This window comes from Melanotaenia boesemani, chromosome 2, assembly GCF_017639745.1.
Source record: "Melanotaenia boesemani isolate fMelBoe1 chromosome 2, fMelBoe1.pri, whole genome shotgun sequence".
NCBI lineage: Eukaryota > Metazoa > Chordata > Actinopteri > Atheriniformes > Melanotaeniidae > Melanotaenia > Melanotaenia boesemani.
The window spans coordinates 16,991,401-17,004,396 of NC_055683.1; the positions used below are offsets into that span (position 1 = coordinate 16,991,401).

General features: G+C 48.7%; 1 long non-coding RNA gene across 1 annotated transcript; it reads right to left on the bottom strand.

The window, feature by feature from the left end:
- Nucleotides 1-1,409: 1,409 nt before the first annotated feature.
- LOC121649745 lies at nucleotides 1,410-3,384 on the bottom strand. The gene is made up of 3 exons (XR_006012159.1): nucleotides 3,250-3,384; nucleotides 3,124-3,153; nucleotides 1,410-1,582 (listed from the first exon to the last, which is right to left on the bottom strand). It is a non-coding gene; the product is annotated as an uncharacterized LOC121649745 (long non-coding RNA).
- Between the last annotated feature and the right edge of the window lie 9,612 nt (nucleotides 3,385-12,996).

Consider the following 12,996-nt stretch of genomic DNA (forward strand, 5'->3'; position numbering starts at 1 on the left):
ATTAAAAATGGCTATAGGATTGTGGGCTTTATTTTTTAGTTAGAAGCTCTAGTGGAAAAATTATCCCTATCTACCCATAGCAAAGAATCCTTTGAAAAATTCCTGGATCAGGAGGTGATCCAGATCACCCCCAAAATTAAATAATTTGTTCCTTATTCCATTTGTGAAATTTCCCGAAAATGTAATCAAAATCCATCCATAACGTTTTAAATTTTGTTGCTAACAGACGGACAGACAAACTAATGCTGCTGAATACATGACCTCTCTGCTGGCAGAGGTAATAAAGGGACTGATTTCTCGACATGATTTAGAAAAGAATGCTTTGTTTTCAGAAGTCTTTCCCACTGATGGAGTTTTTACAGGTCTCTATTAAACGTCACAAAAATAAAATAAAGATATCATTCCAGTTTTGGGATCTTTACACTCACTACTTATCAGAAAAACAATTGATTTTAAAATGTTGCTCCTGGTTTACAAGGCTCTAAATGGTTCTGATCAAACATGTGCTGTATATCTGATCTGCTAAGACCATATGAGCCACCATGACTTCTAAAATCCCCTGGGTCAGGTCTGCTTTCCTAAAACTAAACAAGGAGAATCAGCATTTAGTTTGTATCCTTATCCTTATCTGGTAGTTTGTTCCAGATAAGGAACAAACTACCAGAAAATCTTAAGTCTGATCCAAACCTTCATCCATTTTCTATACCGCATCCAATGAAGGAGTTGAAGCAGGATGAGCTGGGCCCCATCCCAGGAATTAGTAGTCAGGAGGCAGGTTACACCCTGCACAGGTCGCCAGTCCATTGCAATATTCTCACTCACTCCTAAAGAGTTGGAAAGATCGAGAGAGAATTTAGACAACAATTAACCTAACATGCATGTCTTTGGATGGTGGGAGGAAGCCAGAGTACCTGGAGGGAACTAGTGCGCACACAGGGAGAACATGCAAACTCCACATGCACTGTTTGAACCTACCCCCAACTGAGGATTAAACCAGTGATCTTCTTGCTGTGAGGCCACAGTGCTTATCACCACACCACCATGCGTCAACTCTTTTAAACCAGGTCTTAAAACTGTTTTATTTGCCACTACTGATAGAGTTTTTATATATTTCTTTTAACCCTTTAACACCTTAGCCTCAAACAGGCCACCTTGATATATTTAATTGTTTTGGCTGTAAATGTGTCAGAAAATGTGCCATAAATAAATGCTTTTGCCCCTTTTTCAAGGATTACCTCTGCTTTCAATATCTAGCAGTTGTTTAACATTACTGTATATTGTCAGAGTGTGATAACAGTTCAAATGGAAAAAAAAACAAAAATGAAACTGGATTTTAAGGGTTTTTTATTAAATGAGAAACTCTGAATGCCATTAGACAACACATGTCAAATGTGAAAGTTAAACTATCATACATCTGCCCCAGAAAGTTTGGGAGCCTTGGACTTTCAGTTTTTGTTTTATAATCCATTTTCTTCAAGAAAGGCCAGGCATTTTTTGGCCTTTGTGGTATTCTCTGAAACAGTTCCTCTGTAGCTGCAGACACAGGCCCACATTGCACTCCTCACACTGCCAGGGAGTGCTCCTTTTGCAGAAAGTGCCTTGTCGCCGCTCCATACTGGCTCTCTGTGATGTTTCATGACCATTGCTTGTAGGAACAGGGAAGTGGTCATGACTGGCAGTCACCTCGGGCCTGCCATCCAATGGTACTCCTAGAAGCTGTGCGGAGAGCTCTTCCTGGAAGTCCTGGTGACTCATGTGCTTCTGCTTCTGGCTGGCAAATAATTCCTTGTGAATTATGTAACTGTTAGTTACAGCAATGTCCAGAAAATGCTGGGAAACAGTAATGTACCATCTTCTCATTTTGCGGTGGACTGAATTGGTATCCAGCATTTGAACCGATGTATCCACTCCTCCCATATATTTGTTGTATTCTCCTACTGATGTAGATCTGGGGACAGGGATCTTCTGATGCCCATCATCAGTCTTCTTCCAGCGCAACACTGTCTTCCCACTGTACACAGAGTGGATGTTAATACAAATGGAGAGTTCTCTGGTGTCCATCCACTTCACAAATAAAAGATCACTGTCCCTGATCCAGCGGATTGAGCCTCTTGGTGACTTTTCATCTAAAGCATTTTCTTCAGTGGATGGAACACCAACTCTTCCCTGCCTGTATGTCCCAAAAGCCCCAAATCCCTGCTGGCCCAAGTGTCGGAAAAGGAGGGGGTTTGTGTAGCAGTTGTCACAGTACACAATGTAGCCTGACCCCAGGAAGGCTTTGCTGGCAAGGGATGTCACCACATCATAGGAGAGCCCCTGCCCTGATGCAAATTTAGATTTCCCTGTGTAGAGCTTGAAATCAATCATGTAACTATTTACATCAGCCAGCACAAAGAATTTTAGTCATTGGGTTTGGCCTTCATGTACTGCTTGAATGATAACCTAGCCTTGGTAGCAACCATTCTCTCATCAACTGAAATGTGCTTTTTCGGATGGTAAATGGTCATGCAACGGTTCCTGATGATGTCAAAGAGAGGTCTGACCCGATGGAATGGGTCATAGTCCTCTATGCCCCTTTTTTGGTCATTTTTTGTATCTTCTGATGAATCACTTATGTGCAAATTAGCAGAAATTTCCAGAAACCGATCTCTGGGCATAACAGTGGAGGGAAAGGAAATGTGAAAAATAGCTTTTCTCCTCCAGAAGTTGGTAATCTTTAGAAGGTTCATCACTGCCATATACAGCAAGATGCCCAGGTACTTCTGCATTTCTTGTGTGGTGAATTTTCTCCAGGTGAATTTCATTTCTTTATCCATTTTTTTAGCTGCATTGTTGTCCGTGTTTGCACACAAGATTTTGAGGATTTCCAAATAAAAAAAATGTGAAAATATATCACGTAGTGATGGTTTACCAACATTTAGAGGGGGTTGAACACCGGGGTTTCGTTTCGAGGTAAACCTTAGTGGTGGAGGAACTACATCAGGGTCTTCTTTGCTTTTCCATCCACTTGTAGCTGGACATAATGGTGACCAACAACGAAAGGCATCACCAGCACCTCCGTGGCCCGGACCACGGTAGAAAAAGTTACAATGGTCCCGACTATAACTGCTCTCTGGTACTGACTGCGTGGGTGACCCATCACCAGAAGGAATGCTAAAAGTAATAAAGACATAAAATTTACTTTTAGCGATGTAAACATTGACTGTAGGTTTACTAAGACATATTGCCTGTACACAACTTATTACTTACTCTGCTTCAGATGAAAATGTGCCATTGTGGTCACGATTGTCCTCAATCAACCTTTTGGGGGGTTTTATAACTCTAGATGATTTTCTTGACATTTGCTCTCACAAATAAAATTGTTTTGTTGAAAAAGTTCTCCAAAAAGTCAGCTCGTTTTGTCCTCTTTCCACTCTCTGCAGTTGCGCTGTATGTGTAAGTGTGACTCAGCAAAGTAAAGTCTAGCCTGTGTTTGACCTGTCATATCTCGCGATTGTCGTGGCCTACCTTAATAACTCTGATATGAGTGCAAAGGCCATTCCCTCTACTTTCAGGAACTGTTGGAATTATTTTTATAGCACAAACGGTCTAGGAATTACGGTAATTAGAACAACGCATGTGAAAATCTGTCGGCGGCGACATGTTCACTGTAAGAGGGTTTATCTGTTTATTGTATATGTATGTTGAGGGTGCTTCCCCTGAGCCGCCACCTTATCGTGGTGGAGGAGTTTGTGCGTCCTGACAATCCTAGCGGCTACGTTGTTGGGGGCTCATGCCCCTGGTAGGGTCACTCATGGCAAACAGGTGTCTAGGTGAGGGACCAGACGAAGTGTGGCTCAAATCACCCCTATGATGAGGAGACAGCAAGGACCAAGATTTCCCTTGCCCATACGTGGGTCACCAGGGCCCCCCTCTGGAGCCAGGCCTGGAGGTGGAGCATGGAGGTGAGCTCTAGGTGGCTGGGCCTTTGCCCATGGGGCCCGGTCAGGCTCAGCCCGAAAGGGTGACATGGGCCTCCCCTCCCGTGGGCTCAGCACCTGCAGGAGGGCCATAGGGGTCTTGTGCAGTGTGAGCTGGGCGGCTGCCATGAGGCGGGGACCCTGGCGGTCTGATCTTCGGTTGCAAAAGCTAGCTCTAGGGACATGGAATGTAACCTCTCCGGCGGGGAAGAAGCCTGAGCTGGTGCGCGAGGTTGAACGGCTCCGGCTAGATATAGTTGGACTCACTTCGACGCATGGCTTGGGCTCGGGAACCACTGTCCTTGAGAGGGGCTGGACCCTCTTCCATTCTGGAGTTGCTCCCGGTGAGAGGTGCCGAGCAGGTGTGGGCATGCTCATTGCCCCCCGACTTGGCGCCTGTACATTGGGGTTTAAAAAGAAAGAAAGGGTAGCCGCCCCCTGTCCCTTCGGGTGGGGGGACGGATCGTGACTCTTGTTTGTGCTCATGCACCAAATAGCAGTTCAGAGTACCCACCCTTTTTGGAGTCCTTGGAGGGGGTGTTTGAGAGCGCTCCTTCCGGGAACTCCCTCGTTCTGCTGGGGGACTTCAATGCTCACGTGGGCAATGACAGCGAGACCTGGAGGAGCTTGATTGGGAGGAACGGCCCCCCCCTAATCTGAATCTGAGTGGTGTTTTGTTGTTGGACTTTTGTGCTCGTCATGGATTGTCCATAATGAACACCTTGTTTAGAGTGCCCACATGTGCACTTGGCACCAGGACACTCCAGGCCGCAGTCCGATGATCAGCTTTGTAGTTGTGTCGTCGGACTTGCGGCCACATGTTCTGGACACTCGGGTGAAGAGAGGGGCGGAGCTGTCAACTGATCACCACCTGGTGGTGAATTGGCTCAGATGGTGGGGGAGGATGCCGGTCAGGCATGGCAGACCAAGCGTGTTGTGAAGGTCTGCTTGGAACATCTGGCAGTCTGGAGTTCCCTGTCAGAAAGAGTTTCAACTCCCATCTCCAGCAGAGCTTCAACCATGTCCCAGGTGAGGCGGGGGACATTGTGTCTGAATGGGCTGTGTTCCATGCCTCTATTGTCGAAAAGGGTGGAGTGCTTTCTCTGGGTCTGCAATAGGGTCCTGCCCCAAGTGGAGGAGTTCATGTATCTCTGGGTCTTGTTCACAAGTGAGGGAAGGATGGAGCGGGAGATCCGACAGGTGGATCGGTGCGGCGTCTGCAGTAATGCGGACTCTGCATCAGTCTGTCATGGTGAAGAAGGAGCTGAGCCAAAAGGCAAAGCTCGCAATTTATCGGTCGATCTACGTTCCTACCCTCACCTATGGTCACGAGCTGTGGGTAGTGACCGAAAGAACAAGATCGCAAACGGCTGAAATGAGTTTTCTTCGCAGGGTGGCCGGGCTCTCCCTTAGAGATAGGGTGAGAAGCTCGGTGATCCGGGAGGGGCTCAGAGTAGAGCCGCTGCTCCTCCACATCAAGAGGAGGCAGATGAGGTGGCTCGGGGATCTGGTTAGGATGCCTCCTGGATGCCCCCCTGGTGAAGTGTTCCGGGCACGTCCCACTGGAAAGAGGCCCCAGGGAAGACCAGGACACGTTGGACTCTTGACTGGCCTGGGAACACTTAGGGATCCCTCCGGAAGAGCTGGTGAATGTGGCCAGGGAGAGGGAAGTCTGGGCTTCCCTGCTTGGGCAGCTGCCCCCGCGACCCAACTCCGGATAAGTGGCAGAAAATGGATGGATGGATGGATGTTGAGGGTGATGATTTAATTCAGTTCAGCTTTATTTGTTTAAAGCCAATTCACCACAAAATCATATCAAGATACCTTACAGATAAATCATTTTAAGCCAATTCACTGCCTGTCATGATCTGTGGTATGTGGCTCAGTTTTTCCAGCCGCCCTGAACGCCTCAGCTCCACCAGCTCTTGATTAGGGCTGATGCGCTTCACCTGTCCCAAGCCCTATTTATACAGCTCTGCAACATTCCTCCAGTGCCAGATCGTCTTGGTTCTTCCCTGCACGTATCCCGCCTGAATTATCCTGCCTGCCTGCCCGCCTGACGCTGATCTGACTTTGGACCTGGACTCTGATTCTGCCTGCTCCCTGTCTGGTGCTTCTGCAGCAACCTGTATCCCTCCATTACCTCTCCTCTGTTCAGCAGCTTTCCTTCCGCAGTCTTCCCCCTGGCGGACCTTCTCCAACCCCTGGATTCCACACCCTGCGCCCGTTGAATTCCCACTGCTGACCCCTGAGCGGAGAAAAAACCGGATTGCACAATCTCATTATTCATCTCTGTACAATAAAGATCTTATACCTATCCCTGGGAACCTGAGTATTTCTGAGTCCAAACATCCGAGCCCTGACAGAACGATCTGGCCAAACAATGGACTCCTCAGATCCCAGGGATTGGAGAATCAGAGTAGAGAACGCTATTCGTCAGCAGGAAGCTGGTTTAAATGAACTTATCACACAGGTTAAGACTTTGGCAAGAGGGATCTCCACTCTGACTACGTCAGACGCCACAGAAACCCGCACACCCGTTAATCCTCCAACCGTAAACCCGGGCTACGAGCCTCGTATGGCGCCCCCTGAAAGGTATGCTGGAGACCCAGGTCAGTGCCGGGCCTTTCTGACACAATGTTCCCTACACTTTGAGTTACAACCCTCTTCTTTTCCCTCGGAGAGAGCCAAGGTGGCATTCGTTTTGTCCCTACTGTCAGGTCGAGCCAAATTATGGGGAACCGCTGAGTGGGAGAGGAAGTCAACTGTCATCGAAACCTTTCAAAGCTTCTCAGACGAATTACGCCGGGTGTTTGATCCTATCCGTCCCGATCGAGAAGCATCACGAACTCTTCTCTCCATTAGCCAGGGTAACAGAACGGTAACGGATTACGCCATCGATTTCCGGACTTTAGCAGCTGATTCTACCTGGAACTCTTCCGCTTTGTTTGACGCTTTCTACAGTGGTTTGTCTGATCAAATTAAGGATGAGCTAGCCGCCAGAGACCCACCAAAAGATCTAAATGCTCTAATAGACATCTCAGTTCGCATTGACCAGCGTCTCCGGGAAAGAAGGAGAGAGAGAGGGAGGATGCAGATCCCGAACGCCCACCGCACTCCTCATAGACCCGCTCCTCCACCCTCGGATAACCCCGCCTCTGCATCTACGCCAGACTCTGAACCTATGCAAATCGGTCGGTCAAAATTATCCCAAGCTGAGCGAGACTGGCGTATCTCTGAAAGACTTTGTCTGTACTGCGGCCAAGCTGGCCATATCGTTCGCTCCTGTCCAGTAAAAGGAAGGGCTCAGCAGGGGTTGGGAGGACCCTGCTGAGCCGAACTCTTGTAGATTCATCCGTCTCCCGTCCAGTCTTCCACATCCAAGTCACTGCAGCGGGTCAGGAACATGAACTCTCAGTATTCATCGACTCAGGTTCTGATTCTGAATTCATAGATAAAGAACTGGCTGAACAGCTGGGCTTCCACTGCTCCCCGCTGTCAAAACCCGTGCAGGTCCGAGCGCTCGATAACCATCTTTTACATAATGTTACGTCAATAACTGAACCCGTCCCGGTGCATATGGACAATTGCCATCATGAGATCATCCAGTTTCTCGTCATCGACTCACCACAGGTCCCGGTCATCTTTGGCATTACCTGGTTGCAATTACACAACCCCCAGATAGATTGGCGGGAGGGCAGGATAATTAACTGGGGCACTAACTGTCTGACCACTTGTCTCCGTTCTCTTTCCCCACCAGCCAACACGCCAGCTGCATCCACGGAGGCTAGTTACCCCTGTTTATCGCAGGTACCAGACCAGTATCATGACCTCAAGGAGGTTTTCAATAAGAGCAGAGCAGCCTCCCTACCACCACACCGTCCCTATGACTGTGCCATAGACCTCCTGCCGGGCACCACACCTCCCCGAGGCCGTTTGTTTTCCCTGTCTGCACCAGAGAAAAAGGCCATGGAACAGTATATCACTGAGTCACTCGCCGCTAAACTCATCCGTCCATCCTCTTCTCCAGCTGGGGCAGGATTTTTCTTCGTTGATAAGAAGGACGGCTCACTTCGGCCATGTGTGGATTACAGGGGCCTCAATGACATAACCATCAAGAACCGTTATCCACTACCCCTCATGTCAACCGCCCTGGATCTCTTACAACAGGCCACCGTATTCACCAAACTGGATCTCCGCAACGCATATCACCTGGTTCGCATCCGAGAGGGAGATGAATGGAAAACGGCCTTCAACACTCCTAATGGACACTATGAATACTTAGTGATGCCGTTTGGTTTAACCAATGCCCCCGCCGTTTTCCAGGCACTGGTTAACGATGTTTTACGAGACATGTTGAACAAGTTTGTTTTTGTTTATCTAGATGACATCCTCATCTTTTCCCAGAACCCCGAAGAGCACACATTTCATGTCCGTACTGTCCTGCAACGTCTCCTGCAGCACCACCTGTATGTTAAAGCTGAGAAGTGTGAATTTCACCGCCCTTCCGTCTCATTCCTGGGGAGCATCATCTCAGCTGACGGCGTGGAGATGGATCCTGCGAAGGTCTCTGCTGTTCGTGAGTGGCCCACACCAGTAAACCGTAAGCAACTCCAGAGGTTTCTGGGGTTCGCCAACTTTTATCGCAAGTTTATTAAGAACTACAGTGCCATAACCTCTCCTCTTCACCAGTTAACATCAGCAAAGAAACCATACACCTGGACCGATGATGCTGAGTCTGCTTTCCTCCAGCTAAAGCTGCAGTTCACCACAGCTCCAATTCTGCGCACTCCTGATCCGGCCAGGCAGTTTATAGTGGAGGTTGACGCCTCCGATTCTGGCGTCGGCGCTGTTCTATCCCAACGGAGCGTGGACGACTCTAAGGTTCACCCCTGTGCTTATTTTTCTAGGACCCTGACGCCGGCTGAACGGAACTACGACATCGGTAATCGGGAACTGTTGGCAGTCAAGTTGGCTTTGCAGGAGTGGCGTCACTGGCTGGAGGGCGCTGCAGAACCATTTCTCGTCTGGACTGACCATAAAAATCTCGAATACCTGCGCACTGCCAAGAGACTGACGCCCCGTCAGGCCCGTTGGGCCCTATTCTTTAACAGGTTTAATTTCACTCTGGCTTACCGTCCTGGCTCTAAAAATGTTAAACCCGATGCTCTCTCCCGTCAGACTATCTCCCCCGAGGATGAAGCTGAGGAGGCTGGGGACTTCATCCTCCCTGACCGCATACGTCTGGGTGTCAATCGTGTGCAGCTGGAGGAGGAGATCAACCAGGTCCAAACTGGGGCGGTTATACCCGCCGGGTGTCCCGCTGGACGTCTTTTTGTGCCGCCTCGCCTGCGATCCAAGACCCTCGTACTCTGTCATTCCTCTCGTCTGGCCTGTCATCCTGGCTCTACGCGCACCTACCATCTGCTCTCTCAGCGTTTTTGGTGGCCCTCCTGTCGTCAGGATGTTCGGGACTTTGTGGCTGGCTGTCCTGTCTGTGCCCGTTCCAAATCATCCCGAATGCGGCCTGCCGGCCTCCTACATCCCCTGGCCATCCCCCATCGACCCTGGTCCCACATAGCCATGGATTTTGTAACTGGTCTTCCTTCCTCCAATGGTATGACAGTCATTCTAACCATAATAGACCGTTTTTCCAAGATGGCCCATTTCATTGCTCTCCCCAAATTACCCACAGCCAAGCAGACTGCTGACCTTCTAACCACCCATGTGTTCCGCCTTCATGGCATCCCCGTGGACGTGGTCTCGGACCGGGGTCCACAGTTCGTCTCAAAGTTCTGGACCGAGTTCTGCCGCCTGCTGGGGATTCAGGTCAGCCTGTCCTCGGGGTTCCACCCGCAATCCGACGGTCAGTCTGAACGAGCCAACCAGACGCTGGAAACCTGCCTCAGATGTTTATGCTCCGAGAACCCCTCTGCCTGGTCCCACAACCTGGCCTGGGTGGAATATGCGCACAATTCACTACCCTCCTCTGCTACAGGCCTGTCCCCGTTTCAGGTGGTCAATGGGTTCCAGCCTCCCTTGTTCTCCCCACAGGAGGATGAGGTCAGGGTCCCCTCTGCGCACGCGGCGGTCCGCCGCTGTCACCGGGTCTGGAGGCGTGCGCGCGCTGCGCTCCTGCGGGCCTCCCAGCGTTATCAGACGGCGGCCAATCGTCATCGCAGGGCGGCTCCTCCCTACCAGGTGGGACAACGGGTTTGGCTGGCCACTAAGGATCTGCCGCTGCGTGTGGAGTGTAGGAAGCTGGCGCCCAGGTTCGTGGGTCCGTTTCCCATCACCAAGGTCATCAACCCTGCAGCGGTGCGCCTGCGTCTCCCTGGGGCCATGCGGGTCCATCCTACCTTCCACGTCTCGCGGGTTAAGCCCGTCTTCTCCTGTCCTTTGGTGCCCTCCTCCAGACCCCCTCCGCCCGCCCAGTTCGTGGGGGGTGGGCCGGTGTACACTGTGCGCCGGATCCTGCGCTCCCGTCGCTCTGGTCGCTCCCTTCAATATCTGGTGGACTGGGCAGGCTATGGCGTGGAGGAGCGCTCCTGGATTCCTGCACGCTTTGTGGTTGATCCTGCGCTTCGGGCCCGCTTCCATCGGCGTTTTCCTGCTCAGCCTGGTGGGTCGTCGTGAGCCGACCCTTGTGTGGGGGGTACTGTCATGATCTGTGGTATGTGGCTCAGTTTTTCCAGCCGCCCTGAACGCCTCAGCTCCACCAGCTCTTGATTAGGGCTGATGCGCTTCACCTGTCCCAAGCCCTATTTATACAGCTCTGCAACATTCCTCCAGTGCCAGATCGTCTTGGTTCTTCCCTGCACGTATCCCGCCTGAATTATCCTGCCTGCCTGCCCGCCTGACGCTGATCTGACTTTGGACCTGGACTCTGATTCTGCCTGCTCCCTGTCTGGTGCTTCTGCAGCAACCTGTATCCCTCCATTACCTCTCCTCTGTTCAGCAGCTTTCCTTCCGCAGTCTTCCCCCTGGCGGACCTTCTCCAACCCCTGGATTCCACACCCTGCGCCCGTTGAATTCCCACTGCTGACCCCTGAGCGGAGAAAAAACCGGATTGCACAATCTCATTATTCATCTCTGTACAATAAAGATCTTATACCTATCCCTGGGAACCTGAGTATTTCTGAGTCCAAACATCCGAGCCCTGACACTGCCATCCAATTAGTGTCTATAAAAGCCAATTAATTAAATTAATAGCTTAGCTAAGGAAAACCAACGGACTTCATCAAATTTAGACTTCAATTCAATCCGCCATCCTGAGCATGCACAGGGCAGTGGGTGACATTGGAAAGGAAAACCTCCAGCAGAACCCGGCTCAGGGAGGATGGCCATTTGCCTCGACCGGTTAGAGTGGAGAGGACAGGAAAGAGAGGCTAGCAGACATAGCAACTTATAGCCAGAAAGACCTGCTGACATAGAAGAGAAGAAGTACAGGTTAATGATGCCAATACTGTCATAAATATATACATGGAAAAGGGAAGGAAGAGCTCAATGCATCATGAGACATCCTCTTGTAGTCTAAGCCTATGGCAGCATAGCTAAGGGATGGCTGGACCCCCCCTAACTATAAGATTTATCAAAAAGGGGGGGTTTAAAGAGGTAAATATGGTGTCTACCTCCCAAACCTAAGCTGGGAACTTAGTTCCATAAGACAGGGGCCTGATAGCTGAATGCTCTGCCTCCCGTTGTACTCTTGGAGACTCTAAGAACCTCAAGTAATCTAATGATGAAGATGCATGTCCCTGTTCATGTCTGTATCACTTGTAATTCAAAGTATGTGTATTTCTTTAGCTTGCTTCGATATAATTCCCTTTTAGTTGTTTTAATTATTAATTATTTTTTAATGTTTCTTCCTCACCTTGCTTTGCTCCATTCATCCATCCTTTTCCACTTATCTGTGGTCCAGTTGTGGGGGCAACAGCCTAAACAGAGAACCCCAGACTTCCCTTTTTCCAGTCACTTCTAACAGCTCATCCAGCAGTATCCTAACACAATCCCACACCAGCTGATAGACACCTCACCAGGGAAGCATCTTAACCAGATGCCCAAGCAAATCACTTCTTGGATTTGCTAGAAGTGGATTATTATTATTATTATAATAATAATTAATAATAATATTATATTTTTTGTTATCCTTCTGATTGGTCATCATGAGTTCGGGATGGGGCTATAGTAGATTGCTGCCTTTTGGTTTGGCTCTTGATTGCATTTCAAACAAGTGTTGAAATGTTCAAATGTTGGTGTTTCTTTATGGAATGAATGATTTCACTCTCCAATGGTAAGAAGGAAAAAACAAACAAAAAAAAAAAGTTTACACTTTATTCATTTTACACTGTCACAGACCTCCTTATCATGTGGAAAAATCAGATGTGGTCACAACAGCCGGACACCTCCTCCTCCTCAGCTGGGTTGAGGTGTTTCCAGACACCTAAAACAACTCGTTTAGCTGTGTTGTTCATTCCACAGAAGCATGATCCTTACAAGTTATACCTCACTGTAAAGATGACTAATCAGGCTTTCCAGCAATGTATACATATACAAGACTGATTGGTGTTATTAAAGATAAGAAATAATTGACCAAACACATATTTCCTTACATTCTATGTAAAGTACTTACTTGCACATCCACTGGATAAAGTATGCAGTGAACGATAATGTAATAAAAGCCAAGAATTTGGGCGATTTTAAAAGTAATAAAATCAATATTATATTAACTTGATATATTTTTGGCTCAAAACCTTGGTTACCATTATTGGCTCGTATTACTTTATCAGTTGCTAGATGGTAATAAAATGATCTGTTCACATACATGCTGAGTCTCTGAATTTAGCTCTGTGGAGGTTAATATTCAGGTGGAGAATGTGTTAATTTCCATTAGTTTATGCCTGCAAAATCATTTAACCATCACTGGTCACTGAAAAATACACCAGAAAAATCTTTCCAGTCATAATTTTCCAGTTATTTCCAGACTTCCCTTCATCATTCTTCTGTTGGTGAAAATGATTTAGATGTGAGGTAATGT